A 20,529-nucleotide genomic window follows, 5' to 3' on the forward strand; every position below is an offset into this window, starting at 1 on the left:
TTTTATTTATGTACCTACGATATAATAACTATCTATTATTTTCTATATTCGGAAATAATTATTATGAAGAATACGCTCTCCGTATTCGCAAGAAAATTTATAATTCAATAATTTGGTAGAAATTAAATAGGTGGTTTACTGTATTGGATTTTTTATAATCAGACCAAATTAATAACAATAACTGATCCAAAGCTTTTGTTGTTTTTTTAATTTTTAACAAGTCCGGCAACACTTGTGTCCACCCCCAAAATCGTCTTTAATTTTAATCGTTGATATTAGAGAGACTAAAAATGCGGGAAATCTTTACACAAAAGGAGTAAAAAATTAGAAAATTTCAGAATCTGCTAATTTACTGGTTTAATGCTTTTGTATAGTGAGTACTGCAATTAAGCCATGAAATCACTATTTGGTACCTGCTGTAACTTGACAGCGAAGCTTCAAATACTACTGTATTTTTTACCTCTTTTCTTGGGATCTGAAGTGGTAAACAAACTGGACCGCCGCTTTCGGGTGACGAAGACTTTATTACTTAAAGCATAATCCAAGAAACGAACGTGTAATCAATTTCGTTTTTTTAAATTTTAATCCATTCCCGACCTACTACAACAAAGTCGTACTTTATTACCTCTCGAAACCGTAGCGTATCATTTTTCATTAATTTTTCGCATATTGGGATATTTCTCGAAACAGTTACCGATGGAAATTTTATTCCAAGCGTGTGAATTTGGTACGGGGAGAAGTTACAAAAAAAACATATCTACAAATAAATCCTAACTTATTCTGTTCTGACGATATAAATAAAATATTCTTTATAATTTAATTCTTAATTCTAAATCGACATCACTGCATTCCTGTTCACACAACTAAAACAACGACCATCACACAGCGATAGTCGCGATAAACAAATATGAACTGGACGAAAACAATAAATTAACAAGGGATTAAGAAGTCCTGATGGTCGTTTTATTGTAGTTTAACAAAAAAAGAAAAGGGAACCGTTCATCATAAATAGGTACCCCAAAACGCAAGTACCATTTACGACTCGGCCAACTTATAATCGTTCTAAAGCAGTAAATGGATATTAGACGAGACTAAAAGTGCAAGTGTGTATGACTTAATAAGGTACTTATTACACAAAAAGAGTACATCATCTGAGTTAGTTTTGTTATTTATGAGTATTTATAAGTACCGACATCCACTCCACACCCTTTGTCACCAGAAAAAAAAACGACCATCAGACAGGGATAGTCGGGTGGCACATTTTACCGATGTTACATTTTACCGATGTTTTTCATCAATAACAAAATCTGCTATTCGGTAAATTGGTACTATTGTGTAGTGAGTTTTAAAGTAATGCCGACAACTGTTCAAGCGGAGATAAGAAGGAGGTATATGAGAATTGGATAAATAAGAGTGACTTTGCTGTTCGCAATTTTGCATACGCTACGCTTCGCCTTGCTACTACAATTTAATTGCTCGACAAAAAGTAGCACTTTTCTGCCGTCTAAAAAAATCTATTTTTTCAAACGTCAAAAATTTGACAGTTTTCACGACCGAACTATTCTATTCTATACTATTCTCGCTCCTTTTGCCCTTTTGCCGACGAGTTTCCAAACTAACAAAGTGGCGGGTTTTCGTCCTCTTCGGCCGTTTGATTTTCGCAAAATCAATTTTTAAATATCGCGGTACGTCGGTCGTCGCGGGGACAAAACCATAACCATAATGTGGAGAGAGTCATAAAGATCTATCACCGTTCCAAAAAAGGGTCTGATTTTTTGTATACATAACAAGTACGGTAGCTGCTTTTTTTCTCGGCACTTATTTCAATCGGTCCGAGCAACGAAGAAAACATCGGCGGAGATTGATTTATTAATCGAGTTCGGCTTATTTTTAATACAGAATCTTTTTGACCGTCAAGGCATGTATGTGTATCTTACACTTGAACATCTGAAGGCATGTTTCGAAACTCCTCTTTACAAGCGCGAATTAATTGTTCATTTGATGAACAAACATTTGTCGACACTCTGTATAAAAAATTTGCATAGATAGCAAGTATCTAACTAGGTCTTTTTTGAAATTTCGACTATCAAAAAATAGATTGCCGTGATTTTATCGAAAGTCAAGGCAGATCTCCACGGTCCACACCCATCCTCACCTGAAAAAAACGACCATCAGACAAGCGACTGGTGAATTTTACCGAATTTGCTAATTTACCGGTTTAATGCTTTTGTGAAGTGAGTACTCTAATTAAGCCATAAAATCACTATTTGGTACCTGCTGTAACTGTAACTTGACAGCGGAGCTTCAAGTGTTGCCCGAGTATTATGACCAGTATTTTTTACCTCTTTTCTTGGGATTTGAAGTGGTATAAACAAACTTGACCGCCCTTTCTCGGTGACGAAGACTTTTTTACTTAAAGCATAATCAAAGAACCGAACCTGTAGTGAATTTCGTTTTTCTAAATTTTAATCCATTCCCGACCCACTACAACAAAGTCGTACTTTATTATCTCTGGAAACCGTAGCGTATCGAGACAAATACGATTTTTCATTCATTTTTCGCATATTGGGATATTTCTCGAAACAGTTATCGATGGAAATTTTATTGCAAGCGTGTGATTTTGGTACGAAGAGAAGTTACAAAAAAAAATCTTCAAATGAATCCTAACTTATTCTGTTCTGATGATATAAAAAAACTATTCTTCATTGTATAATAATGAATGAACGGATAAACAACTCGAAGAAAACAAAAAATTTTCAAGGAGCCTGTTCGGCGCTTATTTTTAATATGTAGTACACAATTTGATATGTTTTCAATGTCAAGTAGCAAGCTATTTTTTTCAAAGTGTCAATTCCGACTAAATATCAACAAACAGATTTGCACAATCTTATCGAAAGTCAAAGCAGACGTAAAAAGGATACTATATACTTCAGTTAACAAAATTTCAACAGATAAATTAAATTGATGCGACGAGTTCAAATTTTGGTGAACATTTACGATTCGGTCAAATTTTTAATCGTTGTAAGACAGCAGATATTAGAGGGATTAAACAAATTAAGCGAATTTTACCGATGTCTTTAACAATGAGAAAATTTTAGAATCTGCTATTTGGTGGTTTTGTTCTATTGGGTAGTGACTACCCCAATTAAGCCATAAAATCATTATTTGGTACCGACAACTAGAAGTTCATAGCCGAGCTTCGAATGTTGTTCGATTCTTTCGCGGGGTCTGTAGTAATTTGAGAGGAACTGATGGAATTAATGATGTACGATCGAATAAAATAATGTTCATTACGAATGAACTGATAAACAAATATGAACTCCAAGAAAACAATAAAATAACAAGAGATAAAGAATGCTAAACTTATATAAAAAATGCGACCGGGCGTCCTGATAGTCGTTTTATTGTAGTTTAAAAAAAACAGAATCGTTGAACATAAATACCCCAAAACTAAGTACTATTTACGACTCGGCCGATTTTTAATCGTTCTAAAGCAGTAGATATTAGGGAGACTAAAAATGCAAGTATGTATGGCTTAATTGGGGTACTCATTACACAAAAAGAGTAAACCATCACACTACATGATTCTTAATAAGTTTTGTTATTTACGACAAGTATCGAGATCACTCCACACCCTTTCTCACCAGAAAAAACTGACCATCTTGATGGTCGTTTTATTGTAGTTCAACAAAAAAAAAACAGAACCCTTGGACAAACCCCAAACCGTACATCTACAATTACACGATGTTTATACAAAATGTTTAAATACATAAAATATAGTTTACGGTAGCGGCTTCTTTTCTTTGAAAGAATCTCCACTTATTAAAATCAGTCCGAGCTCTGAAAAAAACATAATTTGACATTAATTAATTACGAAACCGTACTCTCAATTTACAAGAAAATACGATTTTTCATGCATGTTTCGGATACAATTATTTGCTTTGGATGTGCTAAATGAGTTCTTTAGGTCCTTATTTCGGTAAAAAAAAAGAATATTTTGGAAGGTACAGGCGATTTCTGAGTTGGTGACCTCTAAACCATAAAATGGAGCTGCTGTAAATCAGTAATAATCACATCCTATTTACCCTTTTCTTTTGTGAATGTGGTACGGGTACGACTTTCGACTAATCTTCGTTCATAACTTTCATCTTCGTTCATAACTTGTGATAACGGGCGTTGGAAAAGGAAAACAATAAACCACCAAACGGTATCGATAATAGAACAAAACTTATCCAAAAAAGGTTGTCAAGAATAACAGAATTCGCCTTCTGCCTACATTTTCATTTAAACATAGAAATAAAATAATACAAAATAAATAGAATATTGAAGTAGCAATGATGTTATCGGGGATAATTGAAGTTACAAAATTTGTTCAATTTTTTGCTGTCGGTTTTGCGTTTGAGAAGCTGTAGGACCTGTCATGGGTTCCAACCATTTTATGACTTAGCGGACACTAACTTAGAAATCGCCTTAATTACTGTGGAATTCTATGAATTGAACTGTCGTCATAAACAAAAATTATCAACAGCGTAGTACTGTTAAATTTTTAATAGCGAAGTCCGTTGGTTATTTTTTTTAAACCTTTCAGTCTGTTTTTTTTCTAAAATTTTCAGAAAATTCTTCATTTTGCCATGCGTAGTTATTTGTATCATAGTTTCAAAAATCAAAAAACACAAAATATGAAGTTATTTTAAAACTTTCTTTGCTAAATGTTAAATGACAAAATACAATTAAAATTTTACAAAATGGCCCTCGGAATTCTGTAAAACTCGCCTTTTTTGTTTCTTAATCTAACAAATAAACAATTTCAAATTAATATGCAACGCCACGGAAAAGCGAGGTCCACGAAAAAAGCGAGTCTACAGAATTCCGAGGGCCACCTAGTTACGAGTTATAATTATTGAACTATGTGCTGAAAGAGGTGTGGGTTACTCAAATATTGGTTTAAATTAAGGAATAAATTTTATTCTTTTGGCATTTGTTGCATAATTAAAAATAAAAAAGTTCTTTGTTAGTTTTTGGTTTTTACGATTTTAGAAACACATTCTGATAAGTTTTAATTTAAGCAAAAACTATTTATTCCGTGATTTATGCGTAAAATTAAAAATAAAGTTTTTTTTTCTTTTGCAAATTCAATCCGGGGACATACTAGATAGACTACTCTATAGAATAAAAGTCGCAACTAAATTGGTAAATTTCTTCGAATAGTTTTTTCGTTAGACCAAAGGATTTTTTTATTAAAACCCCCAACACTTCAAGTCTTTGAGAAAAGGTACAATTGGCAGTTGTTTCGGATATAACAAAAGTCTTTAGATTAAGCAAAAAATTCATTGTTTTTAAGTTTGTATAAAGCACTTTAATAAATAAAGTCAGTGTATGTAGCATGTGGACTAGAGATAAAGTCAATCAAAAAATGTAATACCTGCATGTATCATGGGTAATAACATAATTAATTTCAAATATTACACTTTATAGAAACATCAGACATCGAACATCTCGCGGCCGAAAAGCATTTTTTTTCTTCTTATTGTCTTAAGGAACCGTTATAAATATTTTTTCGGGTGCATTAATACTAGCACTTTTACATTCTGGCACAAAACACCTCTGTTTTGACCCCAGTTTCAATTATAAAGACGGCAATCGAATTAGAGTAATACAAACGCACGGCTCTGCTAAGAGCGAAGCTGAGATGTGACGTCACAAAGCTAGCCTCGCTGATAGGTATGTTTTCCAATCTCGCTCGAATCGGACTTTTAAAAACGCTTAAAAAATTATAAACAATTTTTTTGCAATTTTTCTATTAGCAACATCATATTATACGACATGAAAACTATCGATTTTCATCAAAATTCAAAAATGTGCATTCTCCCCATTGTGAACTGCTGCCAGGTGTTTGCTAAATATATACTTCTTTTCAATTCATAGCGAGGCCCCCATTTTAATGTCAACTAGTATACATGAGTGACCAGTATATTATTATGTTAGTAAAATGCATGAAAGTTGGTACTAATTGGGATGTTTTGAAGAAGAGGGGGATATCATGTCATACGTCAATTTGTCAAAATAGATTTGTTTGCTCTAACCTACAAGCTTAAATTTTTAAACTTTTCTGGCTCTTAAAAAGTGCACTGTAAGTTGAAAGTCCGTATTAAAACACTAAAAAGTAAGATACCGGTCATTTCTTTAACTGGACCGATGCGTAAGCTGCAATTGAAGACTTCGCAATGATAGGTTACGTCCAGTACAAAAAGGTACCCCAAACTTATACAAAGGCAATTTGGGGCAAGATTATATCAAAATATATCAAAATTCTTCAATCCTTTAATTGAGTAAGCATTCCTGTTTCAAAAAACTCAGCGAGATTTTATTACTTCACTGTTAATAACCAACAAAGAAACCACTTATTTAACAACCATCTCAATTTGTAAGACAATAACTTCATCCGGAAGAATTCAACAGTTTTTGATATTATTCCAACGCGAAATGTAAATGTCTCATGAGTGTTTACAATTATGACGTTCCTGTCAAAATGCTGTCATACATGTCGCCAACTTTTGGTGTTTAAAAATGTCCCCAAAAAGTACATTCCTCGACACAGTTTTTGGGTACAGTCCCAAATTTCGGGCCAGGTTCGACCTTTGGACCTTGCTAAGAACTGAAATCTAGTATAGTTCTGTGTTTAAAATTAGGTTTGTTTATCGCTTTTTGTAATTTTTCTTCATCACAATATAATTTAATATTTTGTTGGTTTCTAACAGATTGCATAGACTTACCATATGGTGCATTAACCATTAGTTTCCAGAAATCTTTTTCAAAATCATTTTTCGCCTTCTGTCTTTGTTCAGTATTAAATTTTACATATGGTGCTATGAAATTTGACTGAGTAAATTTTATACCTCTGTGAACCTTTGTTATTCTAATACCTAAACTTTTGTAAAGTTTTAATGTTTTGTAATGAATTATATAATTTTTCTTATCATAGAAATGACAAAGTAGTTTTTCTACTTTTCCGCCCGGGGGAATTCTATTTTCCGGAGCCAAAGGCAAGTCATTGAATTTGTTATGAATAGCCAAGTCTACAGGGAATGCTAAATCAACTTCTAAAACATAACCGGTATCACTATCTGATAACAGTATACCATCAACATTTTTAATTTCATCACAAGTCAACCATTTAAAGTTTTTTTCTGGTAATCTCTGAGATAAAGCCCTTCCATATAGATTATTAGCATCTATATAGATAATCTGAGTATTTTCATCTGCCTGCGAATACCTGTTACTACACTGTGAAATACCGCCTCTAATTCCGTTTTCAAAAAACAAATACATTTCATAATCAGTTAATAATTCCAACTTCACTGAAGTATATTTGAGCATACAGTCCCAAGCTAACCCCGGAGTTGTATAATACCAAACAGGATCCAGTCCATAACTCTTTTCTAAACATAAATCTCTAAAATTTTCAAATACATCAGTTAATAGCAAAACATCTAGTTTTAAGTATAAATCATGCCATTCACCCAAGTTTTCAATTTTAAAATATTTCCATACTTTCACTGCATGTTTGAATTCTTCTTGAGAAATTCCTTCTTTTGTGAGCGAAGAATAAAATTTATCTATTGATGGAAGTTTTGTTTCAGAAAATTCCTTTTCAATCCATGTACAAATTGTCTAGGCTACTTGCTAAAAATCTAAATGAATCGATAAATCTCAGTTCGATATATCCATTATCATCCATTCTTAAAATTTTACTGAAAGAAATATATTTCTCTTCGTTATTAGGTATTAATTTCAATTGACTTTTATCTTCTCCTAGATTTTTTATAAACAAATGACAATCGTAAGCGCTTAAATTATGAAACAAAATTGGAATAAACAATGGTTGTCTATATTTCAAATTGCATTTTCTACAAGCAGCTCCTCTATATTTTCCAGTGTAGTGATCATGATCTCTTACTTTTGGGTTTTCTATAGAAAAAAGATAACAAATTTTTGTTTTTTTATATTCTTCTAGTTCGATATCTTTTATGGGTTTATTTTCTTTTAATAACTTGTATATTGTTCTGGCATATTCAGTTATTCTTTTTATAAAACATTTATCACTTTCCTCTCCTCTGTAAATTTCCAATGGGTTACCAATATTATTATAAGCACTCTTAATGTATAATCCATAACCACAGGGAATATGAAATTGTGTTTTATGAGTATATGATGATTCAGGATTTGGTTCGCATGGATGAATAGGTTTCAGAATAGATTCAAAATCAGAATAAATTACATACGGATGTCTTAACATTCTTTGAATATTTTTAAATTTTAATATATTATCTTCAGGCATGTTCGGAACACATGGTTCATTACTAAAGCACACATTTTGATGTTTCTTTAAAGCATCTTCAGTTCTAGCGGAGTAGTTTAAACATCTTCTACAGAAATGTTTTTTGTTTCTATTTACTTCCAACTGATCATTCAACAATCGACTCAAATTCTTGATCCAACAATAATGATTTTTGTCTTTATTTCCAAAGTATAGTAAGTCGATATTCATTTCATATATTTGCTTATTATTATGATACAAAGGATAAAATATTTGTTCTTCGTAACTAAACACGGTAACATTAATTTTATTATGTGATTCAAATTTAGGTATGTCCTGGATTTTGACAGGAATTTAATTCATTTATATATTCCGGCTTATTATAATGATTCAGTCTATCTACGTGTTCTTTTGCTTGATGTAAACATGATATTACGCTGTACATAAAGCATTTATTATCGTTGTTTTTAACATTAACGCAAGCTTTTTTATCTTTAATCCACTTGGGTAATTCTACATATGAATTTCCGCTTAACGGTGTATATTTGTTTATATTAATGCGCAAATAATTTATATTTTTCAAAGTCCATCCAGATCCCTTATCTTGCAATTCATCACATCTTGATATAAATAAATCCTTTTGTTCATCCCAATATTCCTCCAGATCATCTTGTTCTCTTAGTATAACATTTGGTAACTGAAATTTATGTATCATTATAAAGTCTTCATTTTCCAGTTTCATAAACTCGCATTCCATCTCTAAATTGATTTTAATATTTTTATGGAGATTTAAAGCATTTATAACTACTTTAATAGCCTTTTCTTTTATCATATCCATATATGTTTCTATATCTATACCTTCTTCTAGATTATTATGCTGATAGGTTAATAATCTTCCTTTAAAAGCAACCTGAACTAAAATAAAATCTGGCTCTGGATTATGTCTTGCTTTATGCAACTGCATTCGACTTTCCTTAATATATTTTCCACATTCATCACACTTGATCTTTTTTACTCTTTCTTTTTTCGGTTTAGAAAATATGCCATCATTAAACGGAAAGCTCTTTTTGTTTTCTCTTGTTATTTTTAATTGCTCTTCAGCATGAATAATCTCGTTTACCAATTCTGCCTTATTGTATCTTTTAATGTATCTTATACCTAAAGATTTTGCCATATTACGTAATTCAAGCAAACGACGACTATTCAAATCATGTTTTAATTTATGCAAATGTATTCGAGTTTCCTCGATATATGTTCCACATATATCACATTTGATCTTCTTTACTCTATTTTTTTTTTGGTTTAGCAAATATATCGTCATCAAACTGAAATGTTTTAGGTTCTTTTTGTTTTCTTTCTCTTTATGTAGCTGCATTCGGGTGCTTTTGATATATTTTCCACACATGTCACACTCGATTTTCTTAACTCTCTTTTCCTTTGGTTTAGCAAATAAATCATCATCAAATGAAAATATTTCTGAATTCGCTTCGCTCATTATTTTGTTTTCGTTTTTTATTTTCTCATGTAATCGCTCTTCAGCTTTAATAATAGCTTTAATCAAGTCTGCTTTATTATATTTTCTAATATATTTGATGTCTAATGATTTTGCAATATTAAACAGATCAGATAAACGTAGATTACTCAAGTTCCTTCGTTCCATTTATTATAGAAAAAAATCTAACAAACAATTTTTAGCAAATAAATAAATTCAATCCATTTTTATGCAAATCTGTTTTTATATGCCTTTTAAAATTAGTTCTAGTGTAATATCTACCACAAACACATACCAAACGAGTAGAATTAACTGCTTTTTTACATTGTTTACATGTTTTTTCATATTTATTTCTATAGTTATAAAAATCACCTGGACATTTTGGTTCTAAACAAACCGAGCAACGACTAGTCATTTATTAGAAAATTTATTCATCAAAGACTTCAAGATTAGGAAAGTATTAGGAAAGTGTATTTTAAGAAAACCTAATTTTGCCAAGTTTAACATATTGTTTTCATACATTTTAAATGGATTATGCATATTTTTAAATACTAATCGTTCAAAGTCATTATTTGGTTTGCTTCTCATATCGTTAAACTTTTTTTGAAACAGTTGCCATGCTTCTTGGTCATCGTTATGTAAGCGATTCATTTAATTTATTACATTTTTTTTCACAAGAAATTATCCATAAACAGTGAGTGCTAAAACACACTGTCCCTGTTTAGGTAAAATTGTGAGAAGCCTCGAGATTCAAAAAATATGTGTTGTATATGGAGGTGATCAATTTAATGTTTATTTAATTAATTGTCGAAAAAAAATAATACTTGTAATCAAAGCGATCTAGTGCAATATACGAGGCCTACGTATTATAAAAGTCTACATAAAATGAATGAAAAGCTAGATATCAACCTAGGTTCAAGGGAAAAGACAGCAATTATTTTAGAACATAATAATATAAATAAAGCTATTAGAAATAATTAATAATAATAAAAATCAGGATTATTTTCTTTAATTTTATAATCCAAGAAAGAATTGGGTGTTCGTAATTTTAAATCCCTAATTATATAAAAATTATTAAATACAAATACAAAAACAGCTCAAGAAATTAGAGAATACTATAATATTACTTTGGAAGAAATATTTTATTCATATTTGGGGGAATACACCAAAGACTTTTATTTAAATATATAGAAAAATCACTCCATAAAGAGAATCAGATAAAGCAAATTGAAACGATAATCTGAAATTAAGAGAGATTGTCATGTTTTTTAGTCCGCATAAATCTAAGTGTGGGAAAGACATGTTTTCATGATAATTTAATCGATGATGACAACGTAAACAGATAACTCATCTTTTGATAGCAAAAATTTTTGGACTGCAGATGTAAGGATCATTTTTAATGTATTTTGACACGCTGAATTCAAATCTGTGCTCAGTTTTTCTCCATCAAGTCTAGATTTTGAAATAGCATATGATTGTTGACCCCTCGTGATTGGTCGCGGGTCTCTGTCAAACTGAAAATATATGAAAATTCTTGGATGTAACCCACAAAACATGAAAACTTACAAAAGCTTTCAAAAAGCTTGATATTCACTTGACAAAATAACTTAAATTTGAAAGTTTAAAATAAACTTACAATATACTTTGATGTGTAAGTTTCCATCTACACTTAATAGCAACGTTGCGATAAGCTGCCTTACGAAACTTTAGATTAACTTGTTTTGGTAAGTTTATAGTAAGCTTACAGAAAGTTGATGTGGTAAGTACAAATGAAAATGGGCGCATGTGCGTGTACCAATTCAGAGAAGAAACCAAGAATTATAGAAAAAGTGTCATTCGTTCTTGAAGCTAACTATTTATAATTCATTCAAAATGGATTTCTTTAAGCATCCCTCTTTAAAAGTAAGTATGAAACCTCTTATTTATTTATTGTGTTTGTAGGTATACCTAAGTAGTTCTGTTTTCTTTAACTATAGATGCTGTAAGAAGTTCATTTTCGACAGTCACGAACCGCGAGTTCAAGATGGCTATGATGGATTGGTTCAACCATTCGAGAACGAGGTTGAAGCGGGCTGGCGAAAATCTCGTAAGGGCAGTTGCCGGACCAATTAGTGATTTTTTAGCATAATTCACTACACAAAAGGACTAAAAGACCGCATTAGCAGATTCTAAAATGTTGTTATTTTATGACAGACATTGGCATAATTGACTATTTGACCATTGCTGTCTGATGGTCGGTTTTAGTTTTGAGAAGGGGTGTGGGGTAATCTCGATATGCCTAGCATAAAAAACAAAATTAAGAATCAAGTGCTGTGGCGATTTAGCCCTTCTGTGTAGTGAGTACCCTAATTAAACCATAAAAGCACTATTTGGTGCCGGCAACTATTACAGTTTATAGTTCATCCAAGTTAATCTAAGCTATTATAAAATCATATAAATTTATGTTCTACCGCCTACCACAACCGGACAGCTTTGTGGTATTTTGATATTTATGACGAGACAGCTTGACCTGTTTGGACATAGTATTTTCATCGCAGGGTGCAAATTCGGGTAAATAAACCCTCACTCATTACATGCACTTATGGACCTTTTCAAGCTGTCCCATTGTAGTAGACCAGACATTTTTATAAATTTATGGTATAAATCAGACTAATTTGATGATACTATAAGTTTTTTTACTCATTTTTAACCGTTTTCATTTAGAATTAGATCACGACGACCGACTTTCTTGTTTCTCTTTTATACCATTACCATTATTTTATTATTATTATTGTATTTCGTTTTGAATTTAGAATAAACATCTTTATTTGAAAATTTGAGTTTATTTACAGAACTGCAATTTTAATATAACCTTTCATATGTTAACTTAAAATAACCTTTCTGTTACAATCGTTTTAAAAGCTTGTCGTTTCAAGCTCGCACTAAACTTGTGGTTTCAAGCTTGTGTCAAGCTTATGGTTTCAAGCTTGCACAATCAAGCTTAAGAAAGTCGTTTTCAACGTTTATGCAAGAATTCAGCAAGCTTATCGCAAGTATGCTTGGAAACTTCACTTTGATTCGCAAGTTTGAGGAAAGTTTACATCAAGCTTTTTTTGCTTGGTGGGAAGTTGCTGTAGGTACGTTCTTTTTGGGAAAATCTTGTGAGAAATTACTGGATGACAAGTGCGAAGTCAAATAATAAACGTTTTTATAAACTGAATATAGGTAGGTATGCCCCTTTAATTATTCTATTAATTGCTATCATGTTTTGGGCGTGAAAACAACGTTTCTTCTTTTACGACATTGGAAAACGATACACTATACCACGTGGCTGTTCAGATGTTTCATTTATTTTAATTTTCGACACAACCGTTAAAAATTACCGAAAAGCAGACGACTTATATTTAACTTATAAACTTATAATACTATTAATAAATAACAAGACATTTTATTACTTACCAGCAGCTTTAACAATTAACACCAAACCAACACTGAAACGACTGAAACTGTCAATCATCTGTCAACGCACGCAGAACGCAGCGGAACGGACAAAACTGAATTATCGACCGAAAGAGCGTCGCGCGCCATCCTGGTCTAGATGGCGCTAAGCATATTATCGTTTCAAGACCGACTCTATCCGTATAAGAGGCCTGTTCGCTCCCTATTAAAACGGGTTCCCGTCTAGCAAGCCATGGACGTGCGGATTGTGGCGTCACCTACCTGCTAATTCGAATAACTAAATTGTCAAATCTCCGCTGTCAATCATTTTCCGATTTTTCCGATACTTTTCCGATACCAGCATTTCTCATCTAACAAACCAACCCTCTCTTGCGTTCTCCTGCCCACGGACTTGCTTTGTCTTCGTTACTTCGTGTTCAGGACTCCACTTGACCTTGATGCCGCAGTTTAGAAGAAACGGTGGGTGCTGTGCGGTGTGCGTCTCGTTCATTTTCATTAAGGGGGGTTGTTGATCGAGTACGTCGCCTTTTTTTCACTTTGGCTAACGCGGTTTTAACTATTGAGATCGAATTTCTTTGATCTCCATGGCATGGCTGCACCCGACTACCTTCCGCGGATTGTTTCTTATTAGACGGCACCACTTTGTGAAACGGTTGCGTTATATTGTAGAAAATCTCATGTATCCGTCGATTACTACCCCAAAATCTTCGCGGAGTCCCGCGCAGAGGGTTCTGTTGTTACTTCCGCACCGATAAGGGCTGTCAGACTTTCTCTTCGAACCCGCTTCACGCGCCTGGCGTAGAGAGTCATCATGCGTTCCCAATATTAGCGTAAAAGTGCCTATTTTCGATAAACAGTGTAACTACTGGCGTAATTGACAAATCAACATAACCTATTTGTCTCGTTAGTGCATTGACTTTAACTAAATAACCTAGATGGTGCAAAGTACCCGCCATGATGTTCCTACTCACCAGCCATATTGGAAATAGTGGATTCAAATTTTTAGACAACCCGCAATTCTCAAGTGTAATGTTTTACTCTAAGTTGAAATAAACCACCGAAAATAGTTTGAAGAAACATGCAAAATTTAATAAATTATGACTAAAGTTGTATACCAAACAACCAAAATAATAAACAAGAGCTTTAATTAGAAAATGCTAGGTTCTATTTGACCAGTTTAAAAATTTTCGAAACTTATCATTATCACTCCTACATTTTTAAATATTTTTATACAATATAAAAACTACAGACCATTTAGTATTTACACTTATTATTATTAGATTACAATAAATTAGGAACTAGTTTATCAAAAATCACTGGAAATTCTACGGCAGCAAAGAAAAGAAAACAGACTATTTAACTTGACTTTTTACAAATAAATTTTTATTATAAAACTCATTATTTTAATAAATAACGATGCTTGTCAACTTGTGTTAATGACGTCGTCGAAAAAACATCTTAGATAAATTAAAATTACATCTTTTTGCTTTTCAAAATGTAAAACGGATTTTGAAATATAGGCAACATTTGATACACCGGTGTACCAGATTTATATCATTGCATACACAAATGCTATTTCCAAGATGGCCCATGCCAGGAACACGGATTTCTACCCCCACCACCGGCTTTTCACCGTCTAGGTATATTATATACTTTTCCAATTTGAGACTCGTTTTTATGAGGGTGCTTCTTTGTGTAAAAGTTAAATTTCTTCACAATGCAGACCATAAAGTGCGGTTGCAGGTCATCAGTAGGGTTCGACCAGAACCGCACCGGACACAAAACTTGCATTTGGTGCCAAAGCTATCCGTGACACTAAACCCTAAATATTTTCTTTTATTTTTTTTTAAATATATGTACCAATTTTACTAAGTAGTGTTAGGATTTATTACATTTGCTAAATTTTAAAAAGAAATCAGAAAAAAATTAGAAAATGTCAGCAGCCCTTCCTGGTTTGAGATCTCTCGGACTACCTAGGAAATAATTTATGGCAGGGTTCTTTACAAACCTTGAAACCACTGATAATGTCAGCGGTAACCGTTATTGCAGGGCCATAATAACGAGTCTCAACTTGGAAAAGTATAACATGTCACTGCGTTAGTGACAATGACTGTCCCAGTAGTAGGGGAAAATTTCACAAGACGGCGCCACAATCCGCACTTTTTGACAGGAACTTCTAAAAGACCCGAGCGGACAGGCCTCTTAAGGATATAGTCGGCCTTGATCGTTTTTATTATAAAAATGTGTAATCACAAAATAAAAAAACCTCAAATTTAGTAAGTTGTGTAACAAAAACAAATTATACTTAAAAAAACTTTAACGTTCACACCGTTACTACGAAACAATAATGACATTATTGGTTGCCTGCCGTTGAATACAACAAACAATTTCTATAACGGGAAAAACGAGTTCTAGGGTATTTTTGAGGGATGTTTATAGACCATACCAACGCTCGAGCATCGGCCGTCTTCTGTCTAATGAAAACGCTCAAAAGTCAAAATGCGTTATTCGTTATTAAATTTAAACGCTGGACGATCGAGCGTAATAAATAAATTTAGATACAATTGTTATAATTTGTTATAATTAAATTTGGACAAAGACCTCATGAGCGTCCACACAGTGGACTAGTGCGTAGCATGCGAAGCAAATTTATTTTTTTTAATTAATAAGAAAATTAGCGTAAACGTAATACATTCAATCCGAAACCGTTTGTATAAAATCCATTATAGGCGTGCTGATAAAACAGAACCGTGTTAGCCCAGAAGTTTAAGCGTCGCACTTTAAACATGTGCGCTCATTTGTTGCGTGTTCAAATCTTGATAAAGCGCAAAATCTTTTTCATAGCGATAGAATATATTCTAGTTGTAAAATAAAATTCGCTCCGCATGCTACGCACTAGTCCACTGTGTGGACGCTCATGAGGGCTTCGCCTGAATTTCAAAACGAATCAAAAAATTCCAAAAAATTTTAATGGGCCTTATGTTTAGTCACAGCATAGACAATTAAGCTAGGTTTAACGATCTGTGAGTCGCAGACAGGAAGACTTTATTCTCTTTTTGTCTGCTAGATGGCAGATTTTTATTAACTAATATTAACAATGTGCATAATCGTAGATGGGAAGCGTAATACTTGGTTAATCTATTTTGAGGTATTTAAAAACAAGAGCTCTTATTTGTCTAATATTTTTACCAGTCGCCATTCCGACCGGTGAATTTTTCGCATGCGCCAATGTATTGGTCTAGAAGTAAATACATTTTGGGGTGACTCAAAACAAGGAATTCTGGTAAGGTTTTTTTTGGGTGCTTTTAACATAATTAGGTTTGATTTTGGATGATTTACAACAGTTTTCTCATATGTCCAATTTCTGATGGGCTATTGATTTACAAGAAAAGAAACTTTAGAGTATTTTTTGCTCACATTAAAAACTATGATTTTTGAAGGATTTTATGTCTTTTTCGGTTGTTAACTTTTGGGAAAACATAAATTTTTAGGATCCTGCCTTGTTTTGTAGGGCGCCAAATATACCTCTTTGATTTGGTAATGTTTTTACTTTTTTTTGCATGCGCCAACTGGTCTGGTCCAGAAATACAAAGCCATTTGGAATGTCTAAAAACAACGGATTTGGAAAGTTTTTCAGAGTGCTCTTGAGATGATTTTGCATGATTTTGGGAGATTTTAACGGTTTTTTCATGTGCCCAATTTTTGGTGGTCTACAGATATTTGGGTACTTTTGGGGTCCATAAAAATTAATGCTTTTTAAAGGGTTTTAGCCCTTTTTTGGTTGTTTGCTTTTAGGCAAACAGTTAAATTTGTAGGATTTTGCCGTGATTTTTAAGACGCCAAATGCCGTGGTCCAGAAGTAACATTTTATAGTCTACTGTTAAAATAATATTTCTGCTAAATTATAGCTAAGAAATGGTTAGAAAATGCTTTTCCCTAAAGTGAAAAGAATCGCTGTATAATTTTCTGATATGTTAATAAAAGTTTAAACATTATTTCTGCGAAATTTAATTGAAATAATCGTAAAATGTTCATGCAACCGCTCTCTACAGGGCGACTGTGACGTCATCATTCTGTTCGGCTAGAGAGATGCGGCCACCGTATATACTCGATTCACCGTGGACGCTCATGAGGTCTTTGTCCAAATTATAACAAATTATAACAATTGTATCTAAATTTATTTTATCGAAACATGAACATTAAGATGTATCTAATACCTTTGTATGCTTACGTGTAAAGTACATCATAATAGTGATGATACAAATAATTCATAATAGCATAGTTACTGTTTCATAATAGCATAGTTACCGTTTCATAATAACACAGTTGCCATTAATCCATAATATTCAACGTTTTTATGCAAACGAAAGCAACTCCAAAGACCAAAATTAAAAACATTCTGAAGATCTGCATTCATTTATATTAATTCTAACATAAAATATCTTGGATAATGCTTTTCTCGCTGTTTCATCGCGTTCAAAACTTCCGTCAAAAATTGGAAATTTGCAGAACTGTTGAGTGGTAACATTGCCACCTTCGTACATGTTTCGATAAAGCTTTGTATTTACTACGGATATTAAGTAATTCATAAAAAACTCGGACGTTAACAAGTAACGTCCTCGTTCATTATGAATTACTTAATATCCTTCTCAAATAAATAGCTATATTACGCTCGATCGTCCAGCGTTTAAATTTAATAACGAATAACGCATTTTGACTTTTGAGCGTTTTCATTAAACAGAAGACGGCCGATGCTCGAGCGTTGGTATGGTCTATAAACATCCCTCAAAAATACCCTAGAACTCGTTTTTCCCGTTATAGAAATTGTTTGTTGTATTCAACGGCAGGCAACCAATAATGTCATTATTGTTTCGTAGTAACGGTGTGAACGTTAAAGTTTTTTTAAGTATAATTTGTTTTTGTTACACAACTTACTAAATTTGAGGTTTTTTTATTTTGTGATTACACATTTTTATAATAAAAACGATATAAGGTCACTAAATCAAAGTGTCTGTTTTATAAGGTACCGCCATTAGTGACAAAAAAGAAAGACAACGATATCTTCTGTCTATCTCTACATGCGCACTAAATTTTGTGTTGTTTGTGTGGACACATTGCTTTATGAACTGTCAATTCTTGTCAAATATCGTTTGTAATAAAATTGTTTGAATGTGCGATTTCTCAACACGAATCGTTATGGTGTTTTTGTTTCCTCCGCCGTAAGTAAATACTATTTGACGTTTTATGTACGACTACTTTCCACAAATTTCAGAAAACTAAAAAAAAAAGAAAAATAGAAGGTAGATGGAAGCCCTATCGAAGCCGACAATCATTGTGACATTGGTTAAGCAGTACGTATTGGGGGAATACTAAAGTTGGTTTTTGTATATGAACCCTTGAGTACTTCTTATAAGGTTATGGAATTTTGTACCTGTTAGTTTACGAATTCCGTGAACTAAATTTAAATAATGTTCCCCCAATTTGTCTTCAATCGCTTTTGTGTTTCAATAGCCCCAATACCAACATGAACTTCTTGCATTCAGGCGAATAACTCGTTCATCTTATTGTTAATATGAGTTGAAAATCAAATCTATGGACAAGAAAATGGAAGAAGGAAGGCCACTCACATGTGGTACATCACAAAACCTGCGTTATGGACAGAAATATTATTTCAAATGCCTAAAACACAAGCAATGATATTGTAAAGTGTAAGTATATCGGCCTCAACGGTAAACGTTCTCAAAATGTGTTGTAGGACCAACTGACTGCTATCCTTAATGTAACAGCGGGGCCTCATAAACTGGCAGGTGGACAAGACACAGTCATTGCACTCATCACTTGAACAGTGCAGATACACAGTCTCATGAGGAAGACACACCATCGCTTTCAACATCAGCGGCAGAAGATGGTTGGTTTGAAGCCGCTGCTACTTCCTCATAATGAATGTGAAAACTGAAAATGCAATGGGACATGAAATATACATAAGATATGCAAAACTGGTTCTATAGTTTAATGTGGCGTACGAAGGTCCTTAAACGCATTCAAATGGTCTCCTGTAGTGTTAAAAATAGATGTAATTTTGTATTTCAGGGTGATTTAAGTAAATAATTTTAACATAACCTTAATATTTGTTCTTGATATTCATTTTGTTGCAGTTGTTTTGCATAACCTCATTCAAGATCTTAAACATGTCTACTTCTTCAAACTTGTAAATTCTTTCTTCTTAATAGCCCCTTTAAAATATCTCATGTACTTCATTTTGTTGTAATTAATTCCAGCCACCCTCATTCACATATGTTCAATTAGTCACATCTCATAACTCTCCTTTAAGACGGAGTGGGGGTGCGACTATTCCGACCACGCATTTTTCTTAGATTTTAGATTTAGTTCTTAAGAGGTACTGATCCGGACTCCAACCCGGAATGTAAATATTAGCAATAAACCACAATTTAAGGAATCTCGCTTTTTCACTAGTTAATCCCCGTACAGAGAAACACAACGGCACACAACAATTGTCTGCTCATGTATTTGCTACTTCCATTTGTGCAATGCTTTCTCTCAGTTACTTTAACATCTCATCATTGTTACTACATCGTCGGGAGAAGCTACAATATAATAAGTGCTAATAGCATATTCTAATTAGGGCGTTACTGCATACAAGTCGAATCGTTGGAGATTAGAAAAGACAGTGCTTGAAGTCCGAGACCGTTTCTGAGTGTTGCACCTCCTTAACGTGCTAAAATGGAATAGGTTCTAATGTCGGTTCGCTCACCTCTTACGTATTCACATAGTCTGTTATAATGTTGGAACCAATTTTCTTTTTGTACCCACGATTTATTAAAGTGTATTTTGAACAAATAATTTGAAGATAACCTTAAATTTTGTTAATGACAAATTTTACGTCAACAATTTTATGACAATTCCCTAGAATCTTGCGTCTCGTTCTAACCCATTGCTTTATGGACTATGTATGTCCCTCTTGAATTGCGCACTGAAAACTAATGGCGGTACCTTATAAAAACAGACACTTTGATCTAGTGACCTTAAAACGATAATATGCTTAGCGCCATCTAGACCAGGATGGCGCGCGACGCTCTTTCGGTCGATAATTCAGTTTTGTCCGTTCCGCTGCGTTCTGCGTTGACAGATGATTGACAGTTTCAGTCGTTTCAGTGTTGGTTTGGTGTTAATTGTTAAAGCTGCTGGTAAGTAATAAAATGTCTTGTTATTTATTAATAGTATTATAAGTTTATAAGTTAAATATAAGTCGTCTGCTTTTCGG

General features: G+C 33.1%; 1 long non-coding RNA gene and 1 pseudogene across 1 annotated transcript; one reads left to right on the forward strand and one right to left on the reverse strand.

Annotated features, from left to right (window-relative positions):
- Positions 1-7,648: 7,648 nt before the first annotated feature.
- On the reverse strand, positions 7,649-9,605 carry LOC148167772 (uncharacterized; annotated as a pseudogene).
- An 8,640-nt stretch (positions 9,606-18,245) lies between these two features.
- LOC148167773 (uncharacterized) lies at positions 18,246-19,372 on the forward strand. Its single transcript, XR_015770724.1, has 2 exons — positions 18,246-18,466; positions 18,520-19,372. It is a non-coding gene; the product is annotated as an uncharacterized LOC148167773 (long non-coding RNA).
- Positions 19,373-20,529: the final 1,157 nt, after the last annotated feature.

The sequence above is a fragment of the Gnatocerus cornutus genome, chromosome 9 (assembly GCF_029298725.1).
Source record: "Gnatocerus cornutus isolate USDA-ARS CGAHR chromosome 9, icGnaCorn1.1, whole genome shotgun sequence".
NCBI classification, from domain to species: Eukaryota; Metazoa; Arthropoda; class Insecta; order Coleoptera; family Tenebrionidae; genus Gnatocerus; species Gnatocerus cornutus.